The sequence below is a fragment of the Microplitis demolitor genome, chromosome 6 (genome assembly GCF_026212275.2).
Source record: "Microplitis demolitor isolate Queensland-Clemson2020A chromosome 6, iyMicDemo2.1a, whole genome shotgun sequence".
Lineage (NCBI taxonomy): Eukaryota > Metazoa > Arthropoda > Insecta > Hymenoptera > Braconidae > Microplitis > Microplitis demolitor.
This window is the reverse complement of record NC_068550.1, coordinates 7,196,626-7,210,304: the sequence shown is the minus strand read 5'-3', so window position 1 is coordinate 7,210,304 and position 13,679 is coordinate 7,196,626.

Genomic DNA, 13,679 nt, shown 5'->3' with positions numbered 1-13,679 from the left:
AATAGAAAAAAATTTCTAAAATATGAACATTATTGAAAAGATTTCTCATACCGAGGATTTTCCTCAGCTAATATATGTTTTTTATTTTTTATTTTCCAGTTATTTATCTACGAAGTAATCAATACAAGGTAATCCACGAAAAAAAACTACACCATCAGAGTTTAGCCGTACGGCAGTCTAATGAATTCAAATACTCTCATATATATTTTATTACTAATCAGTCAATCAAACATTTCTTGCATTAACTGAACATGTTATCGAAGACGCATTTATTACTCATGGAACATCTTAAATCTACCAAAGTATGAATGAATAATTAAAATTAAACATGTGTAAATATCTTTTAACCAGAAGTTTATCCTAAAGGACTCGAGTAAATTTATCAAAGAGTTTAGTGTTAACCACAAGTCTGATTGGCGCTTTTCTGATGTAGAATTTAACGTTCGAAATCAAGTAAAGCCGACTCTGTTCAAGCAATCTCTTGCAAGAACTACCTATACTTACACTTACCCACTTCTAAACGTGTATAAGAACTTTCTTAACATCCTCAATTTCAAAGGATTTCCTACAAGAACTTTTGATGAAGCCTCGATCTCTAAACAAACATTCAACTACTATTTTATAACTTTTTTATCTTTTATAGTAACTTTGTTAATTTTTTTTTTCTACCCACCATAAAAGACTCTTTATTACGTTACAGCGTCCAACAACAAAGTAAACAAAACTAAATTTACCATTTTTATTTAATTGTTTTAAAGTTTGTTCTTTTTTTTTTTTTTTACTTAAAAATTTATGACTTTTTTTTTGTTAGTGATATTTATTTTGATATGTTTTTTAAATCAAGATATCATATCGAACTTTATATATATTGAAGTTGTCGTTGCTCGCCTTCATTTTTGTGACAGCCAATTTTCCAGGTTTATTTCCAGATATCAAGTGACATCTCTATCAAATATAAATATATATATATATATATATGGAATGTGGGGAAAAATTAAAAAAAATTTGAAAATCCAAACGTGCACAAGTCACTCGGTCATTCAAAAAGTTATCAATAGATGACGTTACTGAATGCAAGAAAGTATATTAAAAAAAAAAAAGAAATGAAAATAATAATAATGATAAAAAAAGATGGCAGCTAATTTTTTCATGATTTGCCGGTTTTAAGTTTTTATTAATTAATTATAATTAAACCAAAAGGATTTGACTAGTGATTTTCAATAGGGTTCTTCTAGTTAAGAATTCGAATGTAATAAAAAATAAAATAGATTAGTTGGTTGTGTATTTTCTAAGTTATTGTGTTTACCAACATCCTTACATACTGACAGTCATCACAAGTTTTTTTAACATTTTTTTTTTTTCAATCATTATATCTAAAAAAGAGCGACTTAGAATTGTGTTCGTTTTATCCACTAATAAATTATCTTTTAAACGGATCGAATTTTATTCTAGTTGAGAATATTTAAGTGTGGAAGTATGATTTTTACGTGAGTAAATCAGCTGGGATCAAGTAAGCTTTAACAGCCCTGTTTGAAAATATTGATTGGAAATAATTAAAAATGATGAAATTCGAATTCTTTCCAATAATTTCAATTCTTTCGTTTGTACATATAGATATACAGTTTGCATGGAGTGACTGCTTCTTAATTCTTTTTAATCAGGGAGAACATATTTCGTTGCTTCGCGATTAAGTTGTACAAAATCAAAATTAGTTGGAATTTTTAGAAAAATATGGGGCAAGTTGATCAGTCCTGACAGCTTCTTATATAAATTAAATAGCTGAGAATGTCAGAAAACTGAATCTGACGTAAAATGGGTTATTATGTTTTTTTTTTATTACTTACTTAAAAGATCGAAATAAATTTTGATTGTCATAGATCAAGCAGTAAAAAATTCAAGCAGTTTTTTTTTACAGACGCTCATTTTATCTCAGATTCGACTTTTTCCAATTTCCAATTAAATAATTCAGATAACAAACGTTCAGAAATAATAAAAAAATTTTTGTTATTAAAATTTAAAGCAACCGCATTTTTTGAATTGGTCAACTTGCCCCTTTTTGTAAAGAACCGTAATTGAGCTCGTAAAAATAAAACATCACTTGACGGCTTTCAGTTTGCTGCGGTGTCAGTGGCAATTTTGCTACAGTAATCACGTGCAGAAATGACATTTACTCCCGCATAATGAAAGCTAATGAAAAAATAAATTTATGATATATTATAATTAAAAATAAAAGCAGTCATATAATTACCGTATACAATGCCCAGAGTAATTGATCCACCGTTTAGAATTTAAAAATCCCGCTTTCATTTTATTTTGAACCAAAAAATTTATTTCGCATTTATTAATAAATATTAATAATAATAATTATAATTATAATATATAAATGTGGTTGAATAATTTATATCTCTATTAAAAATATGAAACCAGTATTCATTAAGTTTTTTGAGTAACTCAATATTTTTTAAAAGTATTAAAATGTTCAGTAAATTTAATTAAAAGCAATGTTGGACCAATTAAATTAAATTGAAAAAAATAACAATAATAATAATGATAATAATATGGATGATAAATATTTAACATATGAATTTATCAATAATATTGGCTTAAATCCAGTAAAATTTAACTGACGTTTTTATGTTCTTACTCGACAGCACCAAAAACTGAACAATGTGAATCGGCGATAACGGGTAAAGTCATAGCCCCGAGGGGTTTTCGAGATATCACCAAAGGTGGTCTATCATTTTGAATGTTAAATCCCCGGGTCGGCGATATAATTCATTCGAAAAAATAAAAAGGCATGCCAAGGCGACGATAAGTGATAACAACTTTTTATACTCATTTTAAAATTTTTTTATTTTACCCTTTTATTCACAGTTACGTCACAATATAAATTTTTATTATTCATCGCTGAATCAATCTTTATATCTGATAAAAATGTTAAATTGCTAATTTTCATTCTGTTTTTAAAATCACGGGAGACTGGGTTTAAATAAGGTGCGTTTTTTTCTATCTTCAGGAAAAAAATAATCCTGGGTCGAAAAATTAGATCTGATTTTAGTCGAACTGGACTGCATTTGGACTAATCGATCTGTTTTTGATCTTCCATAAAAATTTTAAGCTGTTTTCAATCTGTTGTTTTAAAAAACAACCTGGATGTAGATCTACACAGATCAAAAATTTGTAATAGGTCTCAAAAAATTTCGGTAGGTCATCAATAACTTTAGATCTATGGTGATCTCTAGAGATCTCCAATCTCGAATTTTCGATAATTCTAGATCTGTTGTGATCTCACAAAATTTCTACTGATCTCAACAGATCTACATAGATCGTCAAGTTAACACATAAATTTTTCTTTTTAGGGCTCCAGTAGTTACCAGAGATATCCGAGGATTTCCGTAAATTTCCACAAATATTCGTAGATCACACGAAAAAAAGGACTTATGAAAAAGTAATTATGAAATCTATAATCTCCATAGATCTTCTAGAAGTAACGTAGATCTAAATTTTTGAAAAAACAGATCTCTATAGATCTGTAGATCATCGTAGATCTAAATTATATTTCCTAGGTCTTTTTACCTGCCGGAATTTTTCTTAAAGTGGATAATTAATCTGAGCTTGTAAAATTGTTTGACGCAATAATTCGAATTTATGTATTACAAAATCTATAAAATATATTTATAAACTTTTATTTTTTGTTATTGTTTATTGTTTATTTAAGTTTTCTTAAACTGGTCGGATTTATTTATTTTTAAAGTTAGCTGCATAAGTTTTTGCAGAAGACAACCGATCGATGAACTCCAAAGACCCGGGGTGAACGTGGAAAGAAACTTTTACAATATTGCTTGGAAAGGCTGGACAATTGAAGCAACAGCCGGAGCTGTATTTCCAATGTTTTCAATTCAATGTGTGCTTGGTTATCCCTTGTGTATCCATCCACGTAAGTTATTTATTCTTTTTTATTTGTTATATAGATTTATTGTAAATTAAATGTAATTGTTTACAATCAATAAGCTTTCCACAACATATAAACATCATGTATTTATACACTACAAAAATAACAGTGTTAAAAATCGACTCAATTTAACAAGGTGTAGACGATGTTAAAAATCCGGTGTAAACTGCGCCCGTTCAGAGTATTCATTTTGGAAAGCTAAAAATGTCAGTTTTTTTTATGAAAATTAATAAAAAATACTTATTAACATAATAATTATTTTCATCGTAACCCGGATGTTTTTTATAACATAAAGCATGTTTCAAAAATGTTGCGTCAACAATTTGATAACTAGATTCTTTACTTTCAACAATTTCGTTTGCAAGCAGACTCGATTTTCACCACCAAAAAATGAAGAATATTTACACCGGCGACGGTGTTATGTTATCACTGAAAATTTTAACACCTACACCGCCTGAATCTACCCTGGTTTTTTTTTTAACAATATATAGACCGTTACTAATTTATTTTGTCAACTAAATCCTCTTTCACCGCGTGTTAAGATAACAATACTTTTAATCCATAAACTCAGGTGTATATATATATATATATATATATATATATAGATAAGCGGATCAAAATGCTTTTCAGTAAGTCATGTGTTGGACGATATAACATGTTTACAAGCGCTGATGGGTTTAGTCACACCCATCGGAGTTGACGTATATCGCGTCCATGGCATTATATTATATATACCAATATATACTATACCGGGTTATGGTTGTATAGAAATAGACGCTAGAGACGTAACGCCTGCCACTCTGCTCACCAAGTTGATCCCTATATAAGCCAAGGCTAAGAGACTATTAGCCCGGCTAGGCTATACTAGATATAAGACGTAAGTCCTTCTACCAACATGGATACTTACATGATCCTTTTCTGTCTTGAGGCTAGACCGACTCGACACTTGAGAAAAGCTTATGTGTTACCTGTTGTTGATATTGTACTTTCACGATTATTGTTATCTATTTGATAGACTGTACTATTAACTTTAAAGTTACTGAATGTGTACCTAAAACTACGTAATCTTTTTTAGGGTGAATTTAATAAGTATAAATTATATTCACTTATTAATTGGTAAAATATATTATAAATGCAAATTGTTTTTAAAAGAACGGTGTTGTTAAATTAATTTTGTTTTGTTGGGCTTGATATGAAATTAGTCATAGCTAAAAAGTTTTTGTGACATTAATTTAAAAACTTAACAAAGTTATTGGTAATTACGGTGGGGTAACTTTTCTGAGTCGGCTGAAGACGTCCTAGATAACTTGAGAGTTGGATATAAGTAAAAATAAAAATTATAACTTTTAAGAAGATGGCAAGTAACTAAAAACAGTGACAATTTTTATTTTTAAAATTCTCACTGAAAGTTTTGGTAAATTAAAAAAATAAAATAAACAATTGCTTGTAATTTTAGTATAATTATCAAAATAAAAAAATATAACAATAAAAAGTGTGTTTTATCGAAAAAATGCGACAATATGCCACGGAATTATTAAGTTATCTCCAATCACGTCGTAAATAATACAGAACAACAGTTAGATATCACGAGGATAGAGACAAAGATAATATTTTTATGTCTGCAATGACATAAAATGAATACTGTTGATAGGACACAAGAGAATGTAACGTAATCGTGGTGACATTTGACGGAATAATGTATTTTACATTATATGTGCTTTCAGTATTTCTATTGTGAAAACCGATGATTATAGGTTCATTTTTTTCTGTCACTTTTTTATTTGAATCTAATAATCGAAAGCTGCCAACTTTAAGTCACGATAATAGACAACGCATAACTCGGATCTCTTAATAGTTATTTTCACTATGATTTTGCCAAAAATGCCACTTCATTGCGGAAAAACAAAGCAAACTTTCATATAGTACTTTGGGTATTCCGAAAAGTCATTGATGAATAATAATATTTTCATTTGTATGCTTTTGCGACAGTATGTCATTCACAAAATATTGTATGTATTATTTCGATACCGTGATAATAGTGTTAAGTAATAACACGAGGAGTTTCTGCTGATATCAACACTCTCTATTTCGGTCCATACAAAGGCTGAGAAATAACGATAGACACTACTTGGTAGTCTGAGCACGTACATTATTAGCCATTCTCCTTCTCGTTGTCTAGAGTTTCTTGAAAGTTACACAAACCGTGGCAAAATCAAACTCTAAAAGTTTTCCACAAACGACCCCACTCGATTATTCGACTTACATACTCGAGATCCAATAGCCACTTGGTGAACATCTGGTTAATAACTTAAATATTATTTCGGCATTTACACGTATGCGTTACCACCGATTTTTCATTCTTATCAATAATTCATATTCGAGCACAATCACATAATAATATCCAGGAAAAAGTAACTCTTTTTTTCCATCTATAATCTAAATCTGTGCTATCGAAATAATATTTTGAAATTTTATAGGCAAGAAGTATTAAAAGAAAGGTTAAAAATTGCAAATTAAAATGGCGGATGAGCATTCGAGAGTCGTATGTTTTAAAGTAACGGAAGGTACATAGAGAGGGCGCGGTCGATGATCATCCAATACTTTTATAGGGTCGTAATGTGTAAACCATGAGATTCACTCAAGAGTTTGACTTGCAACGTGAATTCACGAGTAGAAAAGTAGAAATAGAAGTTTGAGAGAAAAGGGAAAAAATAAAAATAGTGAAAGAGTAAAAGACGTGAGTGTCATTCCCTCAAGGTTTGCGTCACTTTTACGATCTAAAGTAAAACGTCCATAGACCACATGAGAGATGCAAGAAGAATTCGCTAGCATTGAAACTCCAATGGATTAAGGACTTCGCCTTCAAGTCAGACACGTTACTATTGATTTATCTTTTAATGCACATTCCACTTTTTCGTTGTTTTCTTACGGAATTAAGTATTCATTGAATGGGTGGCAGTAAAAAAAATGAATCAAGTGTACGGAGAAAAAATTATAGTAACCATCCCTTATACGTAATAATTACCATAATAATAGGAATAGTTGCCGTTGGCAACTAGGAATATGACCAATATACTGTAGTAGAAGTTACTAACTAACGCTAGGTGCCTGCTTGACACTTCATAGGCCAGGGTTCAAATCCTGGGCAGTAAAGACTTAAGCTAGGGTTTTTTTATTTTATCTAAATATTTTTTTCCCGACAGCTGAAATTAAAAATCAAGATTAAATAGACAAGCAATAATAAATACAGTCTATACAGTATAACTAGATAATAAAAAAAAAAATCATAACTAATCAAGAGCAGCCAGGATAAGAGTCGCTGTCAACATCAGCCAACAGTCCGAATATAAAATACCAAAAAAATATTTAAATAGGTAATTTTATTTAGTTTTTATGTAACCTATGTAACTAATATTATAATTTTGATAAATAAAAAAAAGGTTCAAATCTTGGCTTAAGTACTCCCCTAAATAGAAGGAGGACCTCACTAATAAGCCACCGATGAAGTGACCGACTGTACCGGCTGAGTTTTCTGAAGTTTTTCCAGCCACACTACGTCTGCCCTGTTGCTGGCAAATATGGTACAATGCAAAAAAGCGGTTAGTCATTAGGAGTCGAAGGCAAAAAACTGTAAAAACCGAAAAGTTGTGTGGTATAATCCTAATTTTAGTGCAAGTTATTATAATAATATAACGATAACCATAATATTTAGAAAGTCCTAATATTATGGAAATTGTTACCTCAATTCTGTAGGGACTATTTCGGTATCGTATAGGAATTAGATTTATATAGAAGGGAATTGTAGCCAAAATTGCATGGCTATTGTTACTACAACCAATATTCCAAAAATACTGTTTCCATATGATTTGGGAACGACTTGCAACATAAAATATTGTAATTGTTACTGTAAATTTCTCTCTATGTAGATAAAGCGAATACATATCTTTTATTGCAGACTATTTACATAAGGGAATTATATTTTCGAAAATTAATTGTACTTATGGTACATTTATTGTAAATATATTACGAAAATATATAAATATATATAAAAGGTAGTATCAACGGTGAAGCATGCGAAGTATGATCGCGACGATTGTATTAATGGATTAGGAGTAACTAATTGAGTTTTCAATGTAACGAAACTTGTTACAAATTGAGCCCTTTTTTCATATACGCAAACAATTAAATTGAGTGCTGAGGATAATGGATGTGATCGTATGAACATTTATTTTATTTGATGTTATGTGAGCACATTGGTATTTCTGAGCGTATGGTATTAATATAAATACTTTATCATTGGGTACTGGTATTATTACTCTATTGATATGTATTAATAACAAAAAGCATTCTATGATATTAAATAATACATTACTGTATATTGTTATAAAAGACAAACAGTAATTTACCAAATTTCAATGGAACGGCCTCTTTGCTAATGTGATTACTAATATTAATAATTATCATAATGATAATAGTAATATTAATTAATTAATTGATAATAACTAATGAGTATATTGAACTGTAATTATTTAATATTAAATTTAATTTTTTTAATGTACCGAAACCTGTGGAAATTAAATACCTTTTCGATGCAACGGAAACTCCAAAAATAGTTAATTTGTATTTCTTCAATTTAACTCATCTAAAACTTGAGAGATTTTCTATAGCGTAGGAGAAGAGTGAGATTTAAATGAATTATTTTATTTCTAATTAGTCACGGATAATGTTCTGTTCCGTGACTTTAGTTGCATTGAGATTTGTACATTAATTACTTTAATTATGCAGAGAATTTATCCATAATTATGTTACAAATTTGAGTGTATGGAGAAGACAACTCCGGGCGAAACTAATTTAGATTTACGTTAATCTACATTAGGTCTTCGGAGATCTGGTTTTTCAAAAAGTTAGATATACGGTTACTACAGCAGATAAATATAGGGGAGGCTGGGGCAAAGTGGGCCCCGTAAGCTAGAAATGGGATTATCTTGACTGTTTTTTACTCGTTACACTACTTCATAGATCCTTGTTTGTTATTTAACATTGATAAGCTGTGTCCATTAAAATTGAAAAATCTAAAATTAGGGGCAAAGTGGGCCCCCATCTAAAAAAATTGTGTAAGACAAATTTATTGCTCGTTTTATTTTTTTTTAAATTTTTCACTTCAAATATGTTATGGATAAGCTGTATTCTTAATAAATTTCGAATTTTAAAATATTGAGCAAAGTAGGCCCCTTCAAGCTAAGTAATCAAGCTCATTGAAGAGGAATGATTTATTACACCTTAAAAAATTTTTTTTAAGTATTATAAAACCAAAAATAGTCGTCAAGAGAAAGAAATACATTCTTAATAATGAAAAAAATTTAAAAGAAAAAAAAATTATCATTTATTGGAGGGGGGCCTTTCTGTCCCACAAAAAATTTTTTTTTTTTTTCAGAATTTAATAAGTAAAAATGATAGTCGTCAAAAAGTAAAGGTTACTTATTATGAGCCTTGTTCATAAAAAATTTCAGGGTGCCCACTTTACCCCCAAATTTTTGAAGCCTTCCAAATTTTAGGGGGGTCTACTTTGCCCCACCCTCCCCTACAAAATTTAAAAAAATATTGTTTTATTTTCAATAATGATATCAATAAAAGCAAAGGTCGTAATAGTAAAAAAATAAATGATATCAAGCATTGATATATAAAAATTTCATGAGCTCGAACGTCGCTGATATTTAAATCGCTATAAAGAGAGTCATTGATAAAAAAAAAAAATCACCGACACATCACGTTCAATAAATGTTTCAATGGATTAAATTTATGAGTTTAATAAATTGCATCAGTTATTTTTTTATCACACATTAAAGTCGGTATATTTTCAGTAATGGTTGTGACAAATTAAAATTCTCCATTCAATTTAAATCACATGTTGATAACTATTTTTTATGCTTGTCATAAGCAGCAAATTGATGGGTTGCCGTATTATGTATACGTTTTATTAATACTACACTGTAGCCAAATGTCAGTAAATTAAACTTTTCAAAAATAAATTCGATTTTATCACCAGAAATAATAATAGTATAGATTTTTTGCAATTCAATTTTTCATTTAAAATGCTGTTAATTTTGACTCAGAGATAAATTAAAATTAAAATGAAAGTAATCGATTTTCGCGCATCTAAATTTAAACTAGAACCGCTGAAATTCCGTAATCCATCGGTTCACTTTGACTATAAAATAGAAAACGTAATAAATTGTATTCACATGCTGAATTTCTCTTTTGTCTAATTTCCTTCCTTCAAATCACATTAATTCTATTTGTCGTAAACTTGTTATTAACCACTTCTTACTCTCTATCTGGTGTTCAAAGTATACAAGTAATTGCATTCCCTTTGAAGCTGTCTTCATATTAAATACAGACAGAACTAAATTCCAGAGTATGTTTTAATACAAATAATATTCAGAATGCTATACATCCTCAAGTAATTTTAATGTTATTAGTAATTTCCTGTTCATTGGGACAGTAAATTAAATCTCTTATAAGCATGACACTTTTTTATACTAATGAATATACAGGGAATAAGAGTGGGGCAAAATAAGACGCCACTTTTTAACAAGAAAATTTATTTTGACAATGCGCATCTACAGTCTCTAGAAAAAAGACATGACATCGATTCCAATTATTTTGAATCAATTCAAATAATTTTTCTTAGACGACAGAGGCAGCCGGTCGGTTCTCGTGTGGCTCGGGCGATCACCCAAGTTAAGCAGCATCGAGCAGGATTGCTACTTGGCTGGGTGACCGTTTAGCCATGCATTGAGCTCAAACGGAGGTCTCTGACCGTTAGGTGCGGGACGAAGATCTAGTGGTCAGTAAAATGGGAATTTTATCGATCAGTAGAGCCTCACCCAAACCGAACTGTACTGGCAATGGTTTTCTCTGTGGTTTCCCTTGCCCCTATACTCCCACAGCCAAGCTTGGGGGTTAAGGTATCACCGTAATGGTACAGTACAGTATAAGCACAAGTCGGGCCACAGCCGCACAATGAAAGCAGAAGAGAGGAAGCAGTTGCGATACTAAGGCAAAAAGTGTAAAAGACCGTACATGCGGCTATACACTGGGAAAATTAAAAAAAAAAAAAATAACTTTTCTTAAGGAGGTTCGACCGACACTAATGAGTCAAAGTAGTGTTTGAATTTTTTGGTTTGCTAAATTCTCCTAATAGTTATGAAAATTCATTATTTTAATTTATAATAACGTAACGAATTTATAAATTAATATTTATTACTTATTTAATTAAAGAAAGTAATGAAATGACTTGGTTATTTTTGACTCATATGATTTAATAAAAAGATTTGGCAACACCGCGTTCTAACTTCTTACACATCGATATTCAAATTAAAGCGGGAAAAATTTATTTATAATCTCGTCTCTCTTATTAATGTATTTCTATCTTTGTTTTTTCTCTTAGCTGCTTCCGCGACGTTGCCAAACCCTCAATAATATGTATCTCTATCGATGAACGAGATTAAATAATAAAGTTTAAATTGAATTATTTAAATAATTACAACGGTAACACTATATTGTTGAAATTTTATCATATTCTAAAAATATTCAAGTTTATGGTATGTGGTTTTTTATTTCTTAAACTTGGAAGGTTAGTAATGAAAAAAATTGAATAAGTCATGTCGGGAGCTTGTCCGCCATAAGAGCCTGTGTATAAGAACTTTAAAAACGTCATTTTTAAGCCTTTTTTTCTAAAAAACTAGGCGGTGGATCATATTTAAATTTAGAGAATACATAGATAAAGTACTTCTTTACATGTATACTAAGTTTCATATCTTAAAGTTGGAAAATCATTTTTACATTAAATTTGATGGAACCTCCTTAAGCAGGGTAAAGACAGAATGAAAATATACACAATAATATAGCTTGAAATAAGTAAATATGACAAGCACTCGCACGAGCAACATTGATTCTAGTTTATTTAAAAATATATGACGAATATATGACAATTTATAACTCACTTAAAAATTTTGATTATCTTCTGATGCGGGTTTTCGGACTGACCCTAGGGTTAATGGTTATAATTGAAATTTCCTACATAAAATTAGTTAAGGCGATTGATTTTTAAATCCCAACGATTTACACGAAAGTTAAATTAGAATTAATTAAGGTCATGCCGTACTTGCTAAAGGACTCGGTCAATATTTACGTAGCCTTGGTACAATGTTGGTGGTTTCAAAGGGTTCTGAGAGTTACAAACCGCAAGCTCATCAATTAGCTGTTACATGCGTCGACAGAATTTAGGGAATAAATTTGCATTATCAAGATTACATAATCATTGAATAATAATTTTGAATTAATTAATAATAAGAGGTAAAAAAAAAATTGTGTGTTTCATTCCGTCACCCATTCGTAAAATCTTCTTATAAATTTTAATTATTCACATAAAAGTGGAATTTTGATACGTACATCCATCTGCAAATAATTTATTCATGTGGAAAAATTGAGCTACAGACAGGGTGTAGTAAAGATAAAAATATTTTAAATGAAAATATTAAAAGGGAATGAATTCTACGTATAAAAAAAATAACTACGAATATTTTTACTAAAACCACGCCTGAAACCAACCTAACCGGATTACGGAAACGGAACAAAAGTTGATGCGTTTTATATCCTCTATATGTATATTATTTACCCGGAGGGATAAATACATACGTATGTTGTTGAATTAATTTTTACATGCCATCAAAATAATTTCTTAATCCCGTGGAAAAATCCTTTTTTGTTAGTATGAAAAAAAATTCTAGATTAAATATTTTATATATATATATATATATATATATATATATATATATATATATATATATATATATATATATATATATATATATATATATATATATATCTGTCTTCTTATTCAATCAAGTAATTACAATTTTTTTCTTATAAATAACGTTTGACCTGTAGTATAGCGGGAGGGGGGCAAAATGGGATACTTATATTTTGTAAGTAATTTACATACAGAAAAATTACATTTTACATAATTATTGAATAGAAAGGAAGAAAAATTTTGATTAGTTGGTATCATAAAACAAAAGTCATTGATATTTTTCGACTGACACTCGATTTTTGGGAAAGTTTAACAAAAATAATTCAAAATAATGCTCAATTACATTCACACAAGTGATTTTGGATATTAATGGCGCCCATAATTCATGTTTTACTCAAGTCCTATACGACACTATAGTATACCTGTCAGTTCAATATTGCACTCCGCGAGGAATCAAAAACTACTTCTGCTCAATCTATCTAAGAAGACTTTGTATTGATTTTATGACAATTTTCAAGAGTTATTCAACTTTTCGTTACTAAATAAATTATTACAGAAAATTTATATTGTATTTTAAACAAACTCAATTTCAGATATACGCTGAATTTTTATAATATAATAAGCGAATATTCCAGTTAATTTATTATTTAAACAAATTGAAGTTATCGTCGAAATTGATACCATTTTTAATTCAATCATATTTCGTGATATAAATTCAATAGTCATATCTTTCGGTTATAAATTTGTAGGATAGAAATGCAATTAAATTTTATGGATTCATACACCGAAGTTTTATTATATTAAATTATTCTTACATCTGACTGCAATAATTTATTTTCGTCATGTCGACCGCTGAAGTTGAATTTTCGAGTAACATGCAGAGGGCGCCAACAGTACGATTTCTGGCAATCT